Genomic DNA, 20,089 nt, shown 5'->3' on the forward strand with positions numbered 1-20,089 from the left:
TTAATGTGTTTAACTTTCATTTGATTTAAAAAGCTTTATTTGAATGGGTTTGTCTTTCATTTAATTCAAAAAGCTTTATTAAATGCGTTAGACTTTCATTTGATTCAAAAAGGTTTGTTTGAATGTCTTTGACTTTCATTTGATTTAAAAAGCTTTGTTTGAATTTGTTTGACACTCATTTAATTCAAATAGCTTTGTTGAATGCATCTGACTTTAATTCGATTTAAAAAGCTTGTTTAAATGTGTTTAACTTTCATTTGATCCAAAAAGCTTTGTTTGAACTTGTTTGACCATCATTTGATTTAAAAAGCTTTGTTTGAATGTGTTTGACTTTCTCTTGATTCAAAAAGCTTTGTTTGAATGAGTTAAACTTTCATTTGATTCAATTAGCTTCGTTGAATGCATTTGACTTTCATTCAATTAAAAAGGCTTTGTTTGAATGTGTTTGACATTCATTTCATTCAAAATGCTTTATTTGATTGGTTTTGTATTTCATTTGATTCAATTAGCTTCGTTAAATGCATTTGACTTTAATTCGATTCAAAAAGCTTAGGGCTTATTTGGCATCAATTTTGGTTTTCAGTTTCCTGTTTTTTTTTAAACCAAAATAAGGAAATAAGAAAAAGGTGTTTTCACTTTTCTGTTGTCAGTTTTCAAAATAATCATAATTTTAATAAGTTTATATAATTTTTGATTCATTATGGGACTCATATCATATACTTTTAGAAAATAAAAAACCAAAAAATAGAAAACCACAGCAATGGCAAACGAACCCTTAGTTTAATGAGTTTGGCTTTCATTTTATTCAAAAACGTTTGTTTTAATGTGTTTGACTTTCATTTGATTTAAAAAGCTTTATTTAAATGTGTTTGTCTTTCATTTGATTTAATTAGCATTATTAAATGCATTTGAATTTCATTCGATTCAAAAAGTTTTGTTTGAATGTGTTTGACTTTCATTTGATTCAAAAAGCTTTGTTTAAATTTGTTTGACTTTTATTTGATTCAAATAGCTTTGTTAAATGTATTTGACTTTCTCTTGATACAAAAAGCTTTGTTTGAATGTGTTTAACTTTCATTTGATTCAATTAGCTTCGTTGAATGCATTTGACTTTCATTCAATTCAAAAGGCTTTTTTTGAATGTGTTGGACTTTCATTAGATATAAAAAGCTTTGTTTAAATGTGTTTGACTTTCATTTGATTCAAAAAGCTTTGTTTGAATGAGTTTCACTTATATTGATTCAAAACGCTTAGTTTGAATTAGTTTCACTTTTATTGATTCAAAACGCTTTGTTTGAAAGTGTTTGACTTTCATTTGATTCAAAAAGCTTTGTTTGAATGTGTTTGTCTTTCATTTGATTCCAAAAGCATTGTTTGAATGCATTTGACTTTCAATGTATTTAAAAAGCTTTATTTGAATGTGTTTGACTTTCATTTTATACAATTAGCTTCGTTAAATGCATTTGACTTTCATTCGATTCAAAAAGTTTTGTTTGAATGTGTTAGAATTTCATTTGATTTAAAAACCTTTGTTTTTGTTGTGTTTGACTTTTATTGAATTCAAAAAGCTTTATTTGATTGTGTTTGACTTTCATTTGATTCAACTAGCTTCGTTAAATGCATTTGACTTTAATTCGATTCACAAAGCTTAGTTTGAATGTGTTTGACTTTTATTTGATTCAAAAACGTTTGTTTTAATGTGTTTGACTTTTATTTTATTTAAAAAGCTTTATTTAAATGTGTTTGTCTTTCATTTGATTCAATTAGCTTTATTAAATGTATTTGACTTTCATTTGATTCAAAAATCTTTGTTTGAATGTGTTTGACTTTCATTTGATTCAAAAAGCTTTGGTTGAATTTGTTTAACTTTTATTTGATTCAAATAGTTTCGTTGAATGTATTTGACTTTCATTCGATTTAAAAAGCTTTGTTTGAATATGTTAGACTTTCATTCTATTCAAAAATATTTGTTTTAATGTGTTTAACTTTCACTTGATTCAAAAAGCTTTGTTTATATGTGTTAGATTTTCATTTGATTCAATTAGCTTCGTTGAATACATTTAACTTTCATTTGATTTAAGAAGCTTTGTTTTAATGTGTTTGACTTTCATTTTGTTCAAAAAGCTTTGTTTGAATGGGTTTGACTTTCATTTTATTCCAAATGCTTTGTTTGAATATGTTTTACTTTCATTTGATTCAATTAGCTTCGCTGAATGTATCTAATTTTCGTTCAATGCAAGCTTTATTTGAATATATTTGACTTTCATTTGATTCAAAAAGGTTTGTTTGAATTTGTTTTACATTCGTTAGATTCTAAAAGCTTTGTTTGAATGTGTATGACTTTCATTTGATTCAATTTGCTTCGTTGAATGCATTTAACTTTCATTTGATTCAAAAGGCTTTGTTTGAATGTGTTTGACTTTCATTTGATACAAAAAGCTTTGTTTGAATGTGTATGACATTTATTTGATTTAATTAGCTTCGGTAAATGCATTTGATCGCGGGTAAAAGTAGGTCGTTGGGACTACTAACCCTAACCAAATTAATCATTTATAATACCTAAACTTACACTAAACTAGTTAGTGTCAAGTAAAGGGTCGAAACCAAAAGGACTAAGTGTATCAATTTGTGCAAATTAGACTAGTAGGAAAGGTCGTGAGATAGAGAGAGGTTAAACTAAATACGACTAAGAACAAACAACTAAAACTAGGGAAAGTGGAATCCAATCACATCAATGTATTAAACAACATCATACAAATAGATGAAAATGACCTCGATTAGGAACATCAACACATTTAACTCACTCTCGCACAATTAAGCATGTTAATTATCCTACCAAACTAATTCACTCTCGTGCAACTAGCCTAGCAAAGGTATGGAAGAATTTAGGGCTCTCAACCAACTCACTCTCGCAAAATTGATTGAAAGCACAATTAAGAGCATAGAATCGATTAGCTAGAAAGATTCTAATCCATAGAAGCATCACCCATACACAATAATCAAGAAACAATTTCATACTAATCACAATCAATCATTTAATTCATTAATATAACCTTCATCCAATTCCCTAGAACAAAACCTAAGCTAACATAATGAAGAAAGACATGGAAAACAAGGTAAAATAAGAATAAAAACAAGATTAAACAAATAAACTAATTAATCTACTCAAATCAACAAACAAAAAGCAAAAACTAAGAATTAAGCAAAGAAATAAAGATGAGAGAAAGTTAGAAAATGCTCATTGAATAGATGAGAAGAAGTTCCATAAATGTGCTTCTTCAACCTCTCAAAAACTCCATGGAAATCCAAGCTTTCTCTCTCTACACTACTCCTAAAACTAACCCTAAGAGAAAGAAAATATAGGCTAAACTAATCTAATCTATCTAAAATAAAATGCTGATTGAAAGTTTTTAGAAAATAACCCCAAAAGGGGTATTTATAATACAAGGCTTAAAATAAAACAAAAGAAAATAAAATGAAAATAAAACTAAATAAAATAATTAAAATAACAAAACTAAAATAAATAAAAAGGAAATAAAAATGAAAACAAAACACACAAAAAAAACCCCAAAATTCCCACCCAAACCCACGATTTCTACCAGACCACCCAATTCAATCCCTTTTCTCTTCGTGGCTGCTCTGAACTTTCATCACCAATTCACGCCTCATCATCACCGTTCATACTCCATCATCATCAGCAATTATCACTCAATCACCACCGTTCATCAACCACAATCATCTAGCATCACCAGATTCTCGGCCTTTGGATTAATTGAAGAAATCGTGGCCGTCCAATTTTCATAAAAATCGCGTGAAAAGCTCGTGATCGACCCACAATTGCGCGCCCGCACAGAAGTCGCGCACGGGTCGCGCAAAGCTACTGCCTCAACTCGATTCTGGACTCCAATTTGTGCGCCTTCTGACAGGGGTGCGCGCTCGCGGTGGTCTGGATTGCTACAGATGCTGATTTGGGCGAATTCGGAGGTTCGATTGAAGCGGCTTCTCTGATTGGTGGGTGGTGTTGTATGCGGCGGACTGGAGGCGAGGTAAATGCGGTGTCTGGGAGCAGCGTGGGTGGTGTTTGCATGGGTTTGGTTGGAAGTGGTGAATGGAGATGAATTTGAGGTGAGTTGGAGGTGGTGAATGGAGATGAATTTGAGGTGAGTTGGAGGTGAGGTGGTTCGAGTTGCGCTGCTGATTGTTGTTGTTGCGAGTGGAAACAGGGGAAGGTGGCGGAGGTTGGTGGCGCAATGGGTTGCGTGAGGTGTGAGGATGCGGTGGCTGATGGTGTTGTGTTTGTTGTTGTAGCTGTTGGTGTTGGTGAGGAAAGCAGGGGTGGTGAATTGGTGGGCTGATTTGTGTGAGGTTGATGTGGTGGAGGATAAGGAAGGTGGGGTGTATGATAAGTTGGCAGCAAAAGGAGGTAAGGGGCAGCAACTTTCTTGGCTCAAATTATGTGCCTCGAACCTCGGACCTTGAACTTGAATATGACTTTGAAACCCGAAACACCAAACTCGACCTACAACAAAAACACGAGGGTAATACCAAGAGATAAAATAAAATAAAATAAGATAAAATAAAATCAAATAACTTAAAAATAAAATCAAATGAAATAAAATAAAATAAAATAAAAAAAACAAATATGAAAATAAAATAAAATAAGAAAATGAGAGAAACTACGAATTATTAACTAAAAATACGAAAATAAACTAAAAACTATTAAAAATTACAAAAATACTCAAATTAAAGATCAAATAAGGAAAATAAGAAAGTGAGATAAATAAAGCCTAAAACTAGGAAAATTATTAGAAACTAAATCGAAAAATAAGTATAAATACCCTAAAAGTGACATAAAAGTCACTTACGCAAAAAAGGCCCCTGTCTCCTGGCATCATATGACTCTTCCTAAGGTTTGTGGTGGCTGGAATATTACCTCTCTTGGTGATTGGAATAAAGCTGCTATTTGCAAGATTTTGTGGGATCTTGCTCACAAATCTGACAATATGTGGGTGAAATGGGTGCATACCTATTATTTCAACAATAGGAACATTTGGACTGCCACTATTCCCAAGAAATGCTCATGGGTTTTGAAGAAAATCTTGACTTGCAGAGATATTATTGATGATATTGGTGGCTGGTCCTCAATTTTGAAAAATGGGAAAATGAGTATTGCTAAACTCTATGCCCGGATCCGACCTCGGGCTCCTAAAGTAGAGTGGAAAAGAATTGTTTGCAATAACCAAGCTGCTCCTAAGAGTATTTTCATTACTTGGTTAGCTTTGCTTGATAAACTTGCCACTAAGGATAGAATTGTTAAGTGGAATACAAGTTGTGATCCTATTTGCTTTTTCTGCCAGAACACTTGTGAATCTGTGTCTCACCTATTCTTTTGCTTCCCTTACTCTAAGACTATTTGGGAACAGATTTTGAAACTTCTTGATGTGAAAAAAGCAGTTCAACCTTTTCACATTGAACAGTAATGGATAGTTAAGAATTGCAGGAAGTCTAGCAGCAAGGGTAGAGTTTACTCTATGTGTTTTGTTGAGGCTATCTACAGTATATGGCTGCAGAGGAATAGTTTGATGTTTACGGGTGAATGTAAACCTACAGATACTGTCTTTCGTGACATTATCTATCATGTTGCTATTAGGTGTAAAGGAATAGACAGGAATTTACTTTTGCCTCACTGATCTAATGTTGCAGCTGTCTATTTTTAGTATGTTTTGGTTGGGTGGTAGCTGGTTTGCAGCCTGGTTTTGGTTGTTTTGGCAGTTGGCTTTTGTTGGGCTGCTGGTGCTGCTCTGTTGTTGTCTGTGTTGTTGTGCTTGCTTGCTGCTGCTGTTATCTGTTTCAGCTGCTGTCTCTGTTGCTGTTCTGTGTGTTGCTGCTGCTTGCTGTTATTGTATTTGTTCTGTGCAGCTGCTTGCTGCTGCTATTATCTGCTTCAGCTGTTGTGTCTCTGTTGCTGCTGCTTGCTGTTGTTGTTTCTGTTCTGTGCAGCTGCTTGCTGCTGCTGTTGTCTGCTTCAGCTGCTGTGTCTCTGTTGCTGGTGCATGTTGTTGCTGTCTGTTCTGTGCAGTTGATGCTGCTGTTTTCAGCAGGTCTGCTCTGTTTTGGTTTTGTTGTTGTGCTGCTGTTTTGTTCTGTGTGTTGTTTCTGTCTGCTGCTGCAGTGCTGTGCTGGTTGTGTTGCTGTTGTAATTGTTTGCAGTTGCTGTTCTGGTTTCTGCTAGGCTGCTGTTTGGTTTGGTTGCTGCTGTTTAGCAGGTGGTGCAGTTTTTGGTTCTGTTCTTGTTGTTGTTTGCTTGCTCTTGGTGGCAGCTGGTCTGGTGCTTGCTAGGTGCTGCTGTTCTGGGTTTGGCAGAGGTTTCAAGCTTGCAGTTTGCTTGTAGATGTCTAGTCTTTAATAGAAATCCTTTGTTTATTTAGGCTTTTGTTGTTTTGGTGGTTTTTAAGTTGTTTGCCTTGTTGTTTGTTGCTTGTGTTGTTGTCTGGTCCTGGTTTCCAGAACCCTTCCTAGAAGGTGGCTGGAAATCTGAGTCCAGTTTGTTCTTGGCCCTTCCTAGAACCCTTCCTAGAAGGTGGCTAGGTAGGATCTAGAACTAGTTTTGGGGGGTTGGCCTGTTATACAGATCTTGTGGTGTTCTGGTGGTAGTTATAACTTAGCTCTTGTAAGTTGTAACTTTCTCTCTTTGGTAATAAAATCTTATTTACCAAAAAAAAAAAAAAAAAAAAAAAGTCACTTATCAGCATTAAACTTTCATTCGATTCTAAAAGCTTTGTTTGAATGTGTTTGACTTTCATTTGATTCAAAAAGCTTTGTTTGAATGTGTTTTACTTTCATTTGATTCAATAGCTTTGTTGAATTCATTTAACTTTCAATTTAATCAAAAAGCTTTGTTTGAATTTGATTGACTTTCATTTGATTCAAAAATCTTTGTTTGAATATGTTTGATTTTCTCTTGATTCAAAAAGCTTTGTTTGAATGCGTTTAACTTACATTTGATTCAATTAGCTTCGTTGAATGTATTTGACTTTCATTCAATTAATAAGGCTTTGTTTAAATGTGTTTGACTTTCATTTGATAAAAAAATCATTGTTTGAATGTGTATGATTTTTATTTGATATAATTAGCTTCGTTGAATGAATTTTACTTTCATTTGATTCAAAAAGCTTTGTTTAAATTTGTTGGACTTTTATTTGATTCAAAAAGCTTTGTTTGAATGTGTTTGACCTTCATTTGATTCAAAAAGCTTTGTTTGAAAGTGTTTTACTTTCATTTGATTCAAAAATCTTTGTTTGAATGTGTTTGTCTTTCATTTGATTAAAAAAGCATTGTTTGAATGCTTTTGACTTTCATTTAATTCAAAAAGCTTTATTTGAATGTTGTGTTAAATCTTCTAATGTTGGCATGATTTCCCATGATTTGTCACATGATCCCATAGTTAAACCTAGAACAAATGATTTCAATTCTATTTCTTCTTTTGCTCAGGATGATGAAGTACATGCTCAAGTTGATGCTAATTTTGTGTTTCAATATTCTTTATTATTTACCATGCCTTCTTGTGATGTGCTTCGATCCCTTAATGATGAATCTCATGTGTTTTATTGTGCCCCCACTTCCCAATGTGATGTATATGCTCATTATCGTAATGTTGATTCTTCCAATCTTGGTTGTACTTCTTCTTCTCTTGTTGAGCCTCAACCTTCTACACCTTTTGAATCTCTTATTGCTACTTTTGAATCTCAAATTAGGTGCATTGAGCTTGATAATGAGCTTGGGCCTATTAAGGAGATGATTCTTAATTCTATGATAGGTCAATGAGAGATAATGAAAAAGAATGAGGAGCGTCTTGAGGAGGGAAGGAGAAAAAAAGAAGAGTTAGAAAGCCAATTGTCATCCTTAATGCTTGTTTGTGAAAAATCCCAATTTAATGAGTGTGTTGAGGATGATGATAATGATTTTGAGAAACCAAGAGAGTGTGAGGATCCCATTGGTGAGCATTTGAGTGATGGTGAAGGAGTTGAGAATGAAGAGAGTATTAAATTTGATAACCTCAACCCTACTTCCCATCTTGATGAGTCTCTTATGTATGATTGTGATTCTTCTATCCATGAGTATTTGGACTCGATTGAGGTTATGACCTATGTGTTCTTTGAGTGTCAAATGAAAGCCCATAGCCTTTTGAGTGAGTTCATTAAGAATGCTTCATTGGAGAAAGATGATTTTGAAATAAATTTACATCCATTCATGCATGGCTTTGAGACTTTAGGCTTTAAGGAAGTTGAGGGAGTTGTTGTTCATGATTGTAGTGAAGGGGATTATGTAGTTCCTCTTGGAAGTAGATGTTTGAGGGATATGGTGATCATGAGTGTTCTTTTGAGGATTCTATGATTGATTTCCATGCTCTTATTGGTGATTTGAGGCATGGTGGTGAGGAAGGGTTTATTTGTGAGACCATAGCCCTTATTCCCTCCTCTCATATCCCTTTTTCAAGGAGATTCAACCATATCCCCACACTCCTATATCCCTTCCTTCCTTCATTAATGAGCCTATTAGGGACCCTATAGACACCCATTTGTGTCTCCCCAAAACCAAACCCAATGATGAGTACCTTTCACGTTGAATCATAATCGAATGAAGTGAAAGTGTGGAAAGTTTAGTGTTGCGGATAGTTTTAATTTCTTTTCTCTTCTCTTTGTTTTTGAAAACTTATTTTAAGAAAACAGCCAATCCAATTTGGTTGTTCCATTATATGGGTCCAATAGTAGTGTAGTTGGATAGGGCTTGAAAAGAGCTTTCCAACGATATATTATAGGCCCAATTCCGATGAATATTGAGGAAGTTATGGCCAAAATACCAAATTGGGCCCGGTTTAAGCTTTATATGTGGCCCAATGATCTAGAGGAGGGCCTAATATAGATTTATCATTCCTAATTCAATTAGGAATGGTTTTAGTCTTCTAGATTCTTCTAGAAGGTTCTTTTCATTCCTAATTCAATTAGCATTGATAAATTGACTTTTGACTTTTTAGAGTTTTAATCAGAATCAAAGAACGTTTTTCGAGGAAAATACGATTTTATCCTCCTGTACGGCAATTTCTATCTGATTTTAAGAAAACGCGTGAAATTCTGAGTCAGCGCCAAACGCCAGCTGTAGCGCCTGACGCTACGCTTGGCGCCTAGAGCTAGCCTTAGCGTCTGGCGCCAAGGTCAGCGTTTGGCGCTAACTTTGCTTTTTGCGTCAAAATTCTGTTTTTGATGTTTTATCTTTTTGCCTGATTTTCTTTATAAATAACGTGTTAAAAACTCCGTTTTCATTCACCAACTCTCATCAAGTTTTCTTGATTACTCTCTCTCTCTCTCTCTCTCTCTCTCTCTTTTCTAAACTAGCCTTCTCTCAAACATAAAAATTCCGCATTCATTAGATTTAGATACACCTAGCCATATTCGAAGTTGCCTTCGCCCTAGACGTGAAAGGTTTAATTTCTGAAGGTTTGGTCCCAGATCTCTCTTTCAATTATTTAATTTAATTGTTTTGTTTTATTATTTTCCTTGAAGTTACTAACGTGTGTATTTTGTTATTAGAAAGAGGTACGAGGCATCAAAGTAAGTACTTTAATGGTTTTTATTGATGTTATGATATAGAATTATGCTTAGATTGTTATTATGATTCCTAGTATCATGTCTAGGGTAACTTTAATATCTAGTATGATTAAAAGTATGATGCCTTTTATGTTCTTCCTAATATTTATTCATGTTAGTATCATGTTAGGGCTAAATATATGATTTTTATTGTTTAGTGACATGCTAGGGTTTGTTATTAATCTTGTTAGTATCATGCCTAGGATCTTGCTATTATTATGCTTTAACATGATTCATGATTATTTTTATAATTGTTTTCATTATGATTATAATTTTATTATTATGATTTTTATAATTGTTGTAATTATTATAATTATATTATTATGTTGCTTGATTATATTTATTGTCATTGCTTGATCACGCCTTTATGCATGTTTAAAGGGAATTTGTACTTGTAGTCACGCTTAATAAGATAATTAATAATCTTATTTAGGGTTAATTTGATTATAATTCAAGTGATCACCAATAATAGTTTTATTTGTGCATTAATATTCAACCAACATAGATAAACAGGTTTAGGGTAATTCTATTGATTGTATGTTAGTCAGAAAGCGCACATGAATACGATTAGAATAAAGTAGAGGCCTATTATTAGGGCAGGTTCAATCTCTTTTAGGTTGGATTTGTACCTTCATCCCCGAACCCTATTTGGTTCAAGACCTTATGGAGTTGACGATCTTTTGGATCGTTAAGGGGTGTAACCTTCACCTCGTGAACGGTTTACAAGTTCCTAAAAAACTTGTTGGCGACTCTTTTGCTCTATCTTCTTTCCTTTTGGACGCCACCGTACTTTAGTGTATGATCACAGTGGGGTTCAAGCTAGGGGTTAACGCTTGAAATATTCCCTACAGACCCCCTCTACTATGATGATTTTCATGTCCCTTATTTGTCTTATATTGAGGAAAAGGGTGATTTTTCCACCAAAAAAGATTTTTGTGAAGAGTGTTTGCCTTTCTATTCTTCTTCTTATTTTCTTGAATTTTCTTTTGATTCTTCTTCTTGGCAACTCCCTCCTCACTTTCTTTTGCATGCACTAATCTCGTTGCATGCTCTTCTAATATCATTTGCCTACTTGTTATCATATGAAATGGGTAGTAGTGCATTTGACAAGCTCTTGCGTGCGTTGAATTATTATTTTCTAGAGCGGTCAAGCTTGGACCTTAGGCAAGCCTTTCTCGAGAAGTAACCCGTGTTTTATTGCTTTCATTTTCTTTTCTTTTTAGAATAGATTTTCTCTTACGAAGCAAAACCGAAATGTGAAAACAACAAACCTTAGAATGTGAAAACCAAAATTGCAATGCAGCCACAACCCAAACTCCACACAACCACGCCATAGAACAATTTACCCCAAAAAAACAAGACACGTTGGAGCACCATCTAATTTGAAACCAATCGATCTCTGCCGGCATCACCATAGCTGTTGAAGACTCCGGCACTGTAATCCCCCATATTTTTTTAAAATAAATAATAATATATTTCCTCATTATTTAAACAAATATTTTATTTTGTTTTCATTAAATAAATTATTTTATTTAAAACTTAATTAAACTTTATTAAATTAATAGGCACTAATTTAATTTAAATTTCTCTTTCTATTCACCAATTTATTTTGTCAATAATGTTGGTAGCCCAATTTTTAATAAAAGAAGCTTAAAATCCCATTTAAGCCCAATCTACAAATTCCTACTCCCACTTAAGTTTGGATACCAAGCCCACATGCACAAAAAAAAAAAAAAAAAAAAAAAAAAAAAAAAAAAAAAAAAAAAAAAAACCCTCAAAATTCCCCTTCTCACTCACGTAAGATTCAATTGCTTCCTCCCTCACTTCTTTCTCCTATTTCATGAAAAAAAAAGAGAATTTACTGCTGCCTTTTTCCGTACGCCGCTGCTGCCGGAGCCACCAGACCGCCGCGCACATCCACCACCGGTTGCTGGCCGCCGCTGCTCCATCGTAGCCCACCAATTTGCCCATTCTCTCTCTTTTCTTTCCTTTCCTCTCTTTTGTAAATTTAACTCAAGTTCTAACCTTTATTAATAAATTTTCTTAAATTATTATAACTATGATTTGATTATGCATATAAATTAGAAAAGGTTATAAATTTGTGAATTTTGCTATGTTTAATTTAATGACAAAATTTCAGATTTGGTTTAATCAAGAATTAAGGGTTTAAATGTTGATTTTTCATGGTTTTAGGGTTTGAAACATGTTGATTAAGTTACCTAATCATACTATGTCTAAATTATGTTTATGCATAATTATTTTGATTTTATATAAAATTTTAGATTTATTAAAGTTTAAATTTTATGTTTAAATTGTATTTATTTTATATTTTTATGTTCCTAATCTCATAAAAAAAAAAAATTTGATTATGGGTATTTTGTGATTATAAAGCCTTAAACTTTAAAGTCTAATCTTAAGAACAAATTTTCAAATTATTGTTTCACGTTTTTAAGCCTCTAATTACACTGAATTGGTGTATTTTTGGGTTTAAAGTTTACTAACTTAATCTATAATGTAGATAGTTTCGAAGATTACTATAATTCCAAGATTTTATGCATAAAGTTAATTTTCATATTTTTTACAAAGATCTAAACTTGTTGTAAATTCATGTATAAGGGTGTATTTTAAGGTTTTTATGAAGGAAAATTAAAGAACTATATATAAGCTTTTGATTTTAATTAAAGGGAAGGTTTTAAAGTGTTGTTTAATTGGATTTTGAAGGTTTTAAAGTAAGTTAGTATTGTTGTAAATTATATTGGTTGGGCATTGATTGAATTATTATTGTTTGGTTTAGGAGAGGACTTCATTGAAGGTGATTTCTAGTTAGGAAAATGGCATACTAGTTTGTTTACTCAAGGTACGTACGAGTTACAAAACCTTGCCTTTAGAAGCATGTTTAGGGATGTAACGCGAACTTAGTATCATGTATAGAGAAGACTGGGAATGATTGTTTGGTTTTTGTAAGGATGGTGATCCCATCGCAAGGGTACTCTCCTTAAATGCCCTTGGCCACTTAAAAGCCTAGGACTTTACACTTGTTAGGAAGTAGTAGGATTTGAATTCCTAACTGTTTGGGGGACCTTGAATTAGAATTGATTCTATCATCACGCTTTTTTGTAAGAAACAAGTAGGAGTCGCCAATGAGTTTTAGGAAAAACTCATAAACCTCGTTCATGCCTTAATTCCATGTGGAGTTCATGGAATAATTAGCACAAATCATAAGTTTACCCGTGCCCAAATTGGTATATAAACCATAAATGAGTTCGGGAGCGAGGGTACTAAGATAACGTTCCTTTTAGAGGGGAATCGTCATCCTAGCCCTAGTACGGCCTCTACTAGATCTTCCTTTTTTATAATTTCATCACCAAACAATATATGCAACGCCATACCTAAAACTATGGTAGTTGATTTTATTTACAAACATTAATTCACGTAGGAATTACATTGCAAAAGTCGTTATTCTTATTTAATAATATTCGTGAAAGAACAATAAAAAAACAAGATTCGCCTTGGCTTAAGTGATCAACCAACAATTATTTAATTCAATTCTAATCTTTATTTAATGCAAGATACTATGTGGAATTGATTAATTAATTATTCAAACAACACTAATTAATTAATTAAAGTCCTTTTAAACAAGAAAAGGAAGGTGATTTAACTAAGTGATCGGGAATTTACCATTTCTCTTTGCTAGATCTCAGTTTAGAACACTTTATGGGCACCTTCTTGTTGGGGAACCTTCACCGTAGTAACAAAGTATTGAAAGGGTGAGTGTTTAGGACAAGAGGGCTAGGTTGCACAAGTTCACAAGTTATTTCGCCAGAGTTTTAGGTTAATTTCTGTCTGTTGAAGCCTCGGTTTAAGCTTGTATTTATAGGGAATGATTAGGTTTAGGGTTTCGAGCATTCTGCCGCAGCAGGTGTCGCGCGCAATAGATTGATTTGTGCGCGGAATCCCAGTGTAAGTTATAGAGTTGCAACTGCTGTGTGCAGCGCAACTAATGGTCTTGCGCGCGGCTTTATGGTAAGATTTGATTTTATATTTTCCGTATAATTTCTGAATAACTACAAATCTTCCGCAGAGCAACTCTGAAAGTTGCGCTGGGTGTCGCGCGCAACTAGATTAGTTGCGCGCGGCAGACCAGCGCGACTCTGTGAGATGCGCGCAGCTTTTCCAGCGGCAGCACTAAGATTTAACCTAGGCGCTCCTAAATCCGTCATTATTAGGGTTTAAGCACGGGCTTAAGCCTAATTATGATCGCGTTTAGTTAATTGGACCTTTGTTTTGTCTTTTCCTTTAATTTGGGCTAGTCTTTTGTGTTTTGTGGCTTAACCAGTTATCCATAAGTATTCTTCAATTCGATCTAACACGAAGATGGTTTTATTTATCGTCATTGCACTTCCTGTCGGGACAGGAGGCCAAAAGTAGATGTTTACAATTAGACCCCACTTTGATCGACTCTAGAATAGACGATGATCAAAGTAGTCAAGGAAATAAATCCGAGACTCATTCTGCGAAGTTCTTTAAGGATAAAGAATCTTTCAGTAATATTTAAGGATGTCGAAACAATCCTGGGTTCGCTAAGTGATAAGTGACTTTTATGTCACTTTTAGGGTGTTTATTGAGTCGTTTTCCGGCTTATTTTCCAATAATTTAACCCTATTTATCCTTTATTTCCATTTTTCGCTTATTCTCGTCTTTTATCTTTATTTTGAGTATTTTAGTAGTTTTTATTAGTTTTTAGTTTATTTTTGTAGTTTTAGTTAATAATTTCCCGCTTCTTTCATTTTATTTATTTTATTTTCTTTTAATTTCTAGTTTGTTTTATTTTATTTTATTTTATTTTATTTTATTTTTTATTTAGTTTTAGCTTTTTATTTTACTTTATTTGTCTTGTCTTATTTTATTTTATTTATCTTATTTTATTTTTATTTTATTTTATTTTATGTTTATTTTATTTTATTTTGTGGTAATACCCTCGCATTTTTGGTTGTAGGTGTTCCGGGTTTCAAGTTCAAATCGTGTTCAAGGTCCAAGCCGAGGCTTTTTGATTGCCACCCAACACCAACTCCCCTGGCAACAACCTACCACCAAAATCACCACTCACCAGCCACTAGCTCCACCACTGCTGCCCCCTTCACCACACAGCAACAGCAGCGAACACAACCACCATCATAACCTGCCACAATTAACCCACGCATCCACCACACCACCAAAACCGCAGCAGCCGCAATTAGCAGCCCCCAAACTCACCAACACCAACTCACACCACCTCCAATAGCCACCGAAACCACCATCTATCCCCACCATCAACCACACACCTCCACCATTGCAGCCTTCACGCAAACCACCAAAACCCACACCAATTAACCTTCTTCAGTCACCGCTGCTACTAAACCCACATCGCACCACCACAATCACACCGACACCACCCAATACCAGCAGCAACCCGCAACAATTGCAGCACCTAACCAGAAAAACCGCGTCAATCGAACCCGAATCTGCAACAATTGCATTCCCCAAGCTACCCAGACCTTCGCGGCCGCGCAGCCCTGTCAGAAAGCGCACAAAATGGAGTCCAAAATCAGATTCGAGGCAGAATCTTTTCGCGACCTGTGTGCGTCTTCTGTGCGGGCGCGCAATTGTGGGTCAATCACGAGCTTTTCACGTGATTTTTAATGAGAATTGGACGGCCATGATTTTGGATGCTAGATGACGATGATGCTGATGAACGGTGATGATGGTTGCGTGATGATTGATGATGGAGTTTGGTGTGGCGTGAAGCAGGGGATTACATCCCAAGATTGAAGCAGCCAAAAAAATCGAATAGGAAGAAGATTGTGGGTCTGATGGGATTTGGGGGCTTTTGGGGTTTTATTTTCTTTTAATTTTATTTCTATTTACTTTTTCTTTTGTTTATTTTATTTTATTTTCTATTTTATTTTTCTCTTTTCTTTTATTTTCTTAGCCTTGTATTATAAATACCCCTTTGGGGTTATTTTCAAAAAAACTATCAATCAACATTTTTATTTTAGATAGATTAGATTAGTTTAGCCTTTACTTTCTCTCTCTTAGGGTTAGTTTAGGAGTAGTGTAGAGAGAGAAATCTTGGATTTCCATGGAGTTTTTGAGAGGTTGAAGAAGCAACTTTGTGGAACTTCTTCTCATCTATTCAATGAGTATTTTCTAACTTTCTCTCATCTTTATTTCTTGCTTAATTCTTAGTTTTTGCTTTTTGTTTATTGATTTGAGTAGATTAATTAGTTTATTTGTTTAATCTTGTTTTTATTGTTATTTTACCTTGTTTTCCATGTCTTTCTTCATTATGTTAGCTTAGATTTTGTTCTAGGGAAATGGATGAAGGTTATGTTAATAAATTAAATGATTGATTGTGATTAGTATGGAATTGTTTCTTGATTATTGTGTATGGATGATGCTTTTATGGATTAGAATCTTTCTAGGTAATTGATTCTATGTTCTTAATTGTGCTTTCAATCGATTGTGCGAGAGTGAGTTGGTTAAGAGCCCTGATTTCTTCCATACCTTTGCTAGGCTAGTTGCACGAGAGTGAATTAGTTTAGTAGGATAATTAACATGCTTAATTGTGCGAGAGTGAGTTAAATGTGTTGATTTTTCCTAATCAAGGTCATTTTCATCTAATTGTATGATGTTATTGAATGAATTGATGTAATTGGATTCCACTTTCCCTAGTTTTAGTTATTTGTTCTTAGTTGTTTTTAGTTGAATCTCTCTCTATCTCACAAGCTTTCCTAGTAGTATAATTAGCACAAATTGATACACTTAGTCCTTTTGGGTTCGACCCTTTACTTGCCACTAACTAGTTTAGTGTAAGTTTAGGTATTATAAATTTCTAATTTGGTTAGGATGGTAGCATAACGACCTATCTAATCCCGATCAAATTTTGGCGCCGTTGCCGGGGACTAAGGCGTTCATTAGTTTGTGTTGATTAGATTAGCTAGGTTCTTGTATATAATTTGATTTTTGTTTGCTTTTCTTTGTTCTTTGTATAAAAATGGCATGCTTATCTTTTCCTCAATTTGATGGTGAACCCTTCTATGCTTACTTTGAAAGACTAGATGGTTTTCTTAGTTACCATGGGTGTTCTCTTAGTGATGCTTGTGGTATAGCTTATTGGGAGATGAATGAGTATACTAGGGGAATGGTTGAGGACATGAATAATGGTAGATTTTGTCATTTGCCTATGCATGAGGCTTGGGATTTCTTCACATGGCTTGCTAGGGACTCTTTAGATAGAGAATCGCATGTTTCTTGCTTTGATTCTCAATGCCAAGATTCTTTTAATTTTTGCATGAATTCTCTTGATACTTCTTATGTGCCTTGTGATGATCCAAGTATGCAAATTGACACCTTTCCCCCTTATGCTCATTTTGATGAGGTTTGTGCTAATTTTGATGATGTGCAATTTGACTTTGATCATGAACCTCAACCCAATAACATTGACGCCCAAATTCTTTCTCAAATGCAATATCTCACCCAACAACTCCAAGAGCTTCAAGAGCAACAAAAATTGAGAGAAGTGAGGCTTGCCCAAGTGATGAGTGCTTTGGTTGATGTAAATGGATGTGAGGCACCTCATTTGGAGTGTGAGAGTGTTTTTGAGAATGATGTGGGCCAAGGGTGTCAAAGTGAGTGGAGATTTTCTTGTGATGAGAGGATTTTTGAGGATTTTGATCCTTTTCATTCCCCATTTGACCTTGATTGCCATCCTTCCCCTTATTCACCCCCTTTGAGAGCTTCCCATGGTGAGGATGTGAGTGAGCCATCTTCATGTTTGAATGAGGGAGTTCATGAGGATGATGATGATGAGTTTGAGCAATCAAGAGAGATTGAGAGTCCCTTGAGGGATGGTGGAAGAGTTGTGAATGAAGAAAATGTCGATTTTGAGGATTCCGACCCCCTTCCCCATATTGATGAGTCTACCTTGCATGTTTGTGACCCTTCTATCCATGAGTCTTTGGACTCATTTGAGGTTATGGCTAGTATGTTCATTGAAGTGTAACAAAACATCATAGCCTTTTGAGAGAGTTCATTGGCAATGCTTCATGGGAAAGGGATGAGTTTGAGAGAAACCTTTATCCTTTCATGCATGGTATAGAGACTCTAGGCTTTGAGGATCTTGAGGGAGTTGTTGTTCATTGTTGTGATAGAGAGAAGGATGAGGTTGTTTCTTTTGGAAAGTTTTTGTTTGAGGGAGATTTGAGTCATGAGTGTTCTTTTGAGGATTCTATGATTGATTTTCATGCCCTCATTGGTGATGTGAGGCTTTGTGAGACCATTGTTTCTCCTCCCCTTCCTCATGTCCCTTTCTCAAGGAAATTTGACCACATCTCCTACTATCCCATGTTCCTCCTTTCTTTTGTCAAAGAGCCTATTGAGGACCTTCTCTTGTTTGATGAGACTCTCCCTTTTTATCCTCCTATTATTGAGGAAATGGGTGATTGTGCCACCCAAAAAGATTTTGAGGAGGTTTTGCCTTTTTATTCTTTTCCTTATTTTTCTTCTTCTTTCTCTTCTTATTTTCTTGATTTTTATTTTGATTTTTCTTCTTTCTTTTGGCATCTTCCTCCTCATTTACGTGCAATAATCTTGTTGCACGTCCTCCTCCCGTCATTTGCCTACTTGTTATCATATGAAATGTGTAGTAGTGCATTTGATAAGCTCTTGGGTTCGTTGCAATATTATTTACTAAAGCGGTCTCGCTTGGACGTTAAACAAGCCTTTCTCGGGAAGTAACCCGAGGTTTTTATTGCTTTCATTTTCTCTTCTTTTTAGATTAGATTTTCTCTCATGGAAATGTTTGTGTGCCTTTTTCTAGGTACATGACTTGATATACTCTTATGCATTGGTTTAGATCAAGAAACAAGGAAGTTTGACTCCTATTTTTGCTAGCATATGGAAATCGAGATTCAATTCAAGAGGAAATCGGCTTTGAAAGGTTAAATTGGGTCATTTTCGGGTATTTACACCCACCAATATCCGGTAATATCTTTCCTAGCTCTTTCTCTAATGGTTGGTACCTCGTTGGACTTGTGTTGGTTTGTTGGATTGATTTCTTTCTTTTCCCCTCCCATGGATTATTTGGTTTATGTTTGAGTATATTGTCTCATTCAAGCTTGGGGGAGGGAATTCTATCATGCTTTGATGGGATGTTGATTCATTTATGCCATGCACTTGAGTATATGCATTTCCATGTCTTTTCTTATATTTTGAAAAGTCCAAAAAGATTTTTGTTTACTTTCAAGGTAATTTTGGCAAAATGTGTTTTGTTTGTTCTTATTTTGGACATTTTGTTTTGGGACTTGCATTCTTAAATGTTTTTCTTCCTAAGTAGTAAATGTGTGCACGGTTTGAGAGTGTCATTGGTTGACTCTAGGATACTATATGCTAGGGTAGTCGGTTAAGAACTTTTAGGGGTCCATGAAGCCTTAGTTCACGGGAATGTGGTAGGATGGAGTTTCTCTCTATAGTGGATTTGAAACCCTTGGTTGGTATTTGTTTGGTTATAATCCCTTGTGAGCTTCATTTATTCTAGCCTTCATCACCTTGTTGAGCGGCTATTTAGGATCCTTGACTATGCATGTCTTAATCCTTTCTTTGACCTCTAGCTCCCAAGATCCTAACCGAGCCACTCTAGGGGAGGAAAAGGGCACCTTTTCTCATTTTTCTTTATCTTCTTTTTATTTTGTTACAAATTTGATTTTCTATTTTGCATCAACCTACTTATTAACCAATTTGAGCCTAATGTTTCCCGCTCTTGTTTAAACCGCGTTACAAACCCAATGGCCTATGTTTACCAACCCTTTTAGTTAGTGAATCATTGACATGTGAGGTTTGAGTTTTGAGAGTGTTGATCATGAGCAAGAAAACTTTGTGAATTGGTTTAAGTAAGGTATTGAAAATTGAACTTGAAAAGAAAATGCAAAAAAAGTTTGAGAAGAAAGATGCAATTCAAGAAAATCAAATGAAGTTTCAAGAAAAAGCCGTCCATGGTTAAAAAAAAGGCGAGGACATCAAATAAGAGCTAAAAAAAAAATTGAAAAAGAAACATAAAACACAAAAATATTTTAGTTTGGTTTCGTTTTCTTCCCTAGTTTAAGCATTGAGGACAATGGTTCATTCAAGCTGGGGGGGAGCGTTACTTCGTTTTTGGTATATATTGTGTTAGTGTTGAATAAGCTTGGGGGAGATGGCATTATTGGTATTTTTGTTTGATATTTTTTGACTTCTTGAGTTTGTTTTTGAGAGTAGGCCACTCTTTTGCGAGTAGGCCACTCTTTTGCTTCACATAGGAAATTTCACCAAAATTTACAAATTTTTACCCCGCCTTAACCCTTAGCCTTACGTTACAACCCAATAAAAGACCCTTAGACTTTAGTGGGGTTGGGTCAAAGAACGGTGGAGGG

The sequence above is a fragment of the Chenopodium album genome, chromosome 9 (genome assembly GCF_948465745.1).
Source record: "Chenopodium album chromosome 9, dcCheAlbu1.1, whole genome shotgun sequence".
Lineage (NCBI taxonomy): Eukaryota > Viridiplantae > Streptophyta > Magnoliopsida > Caryophyllales > Amaranthaceae > Chenopodium > Chenopodium album.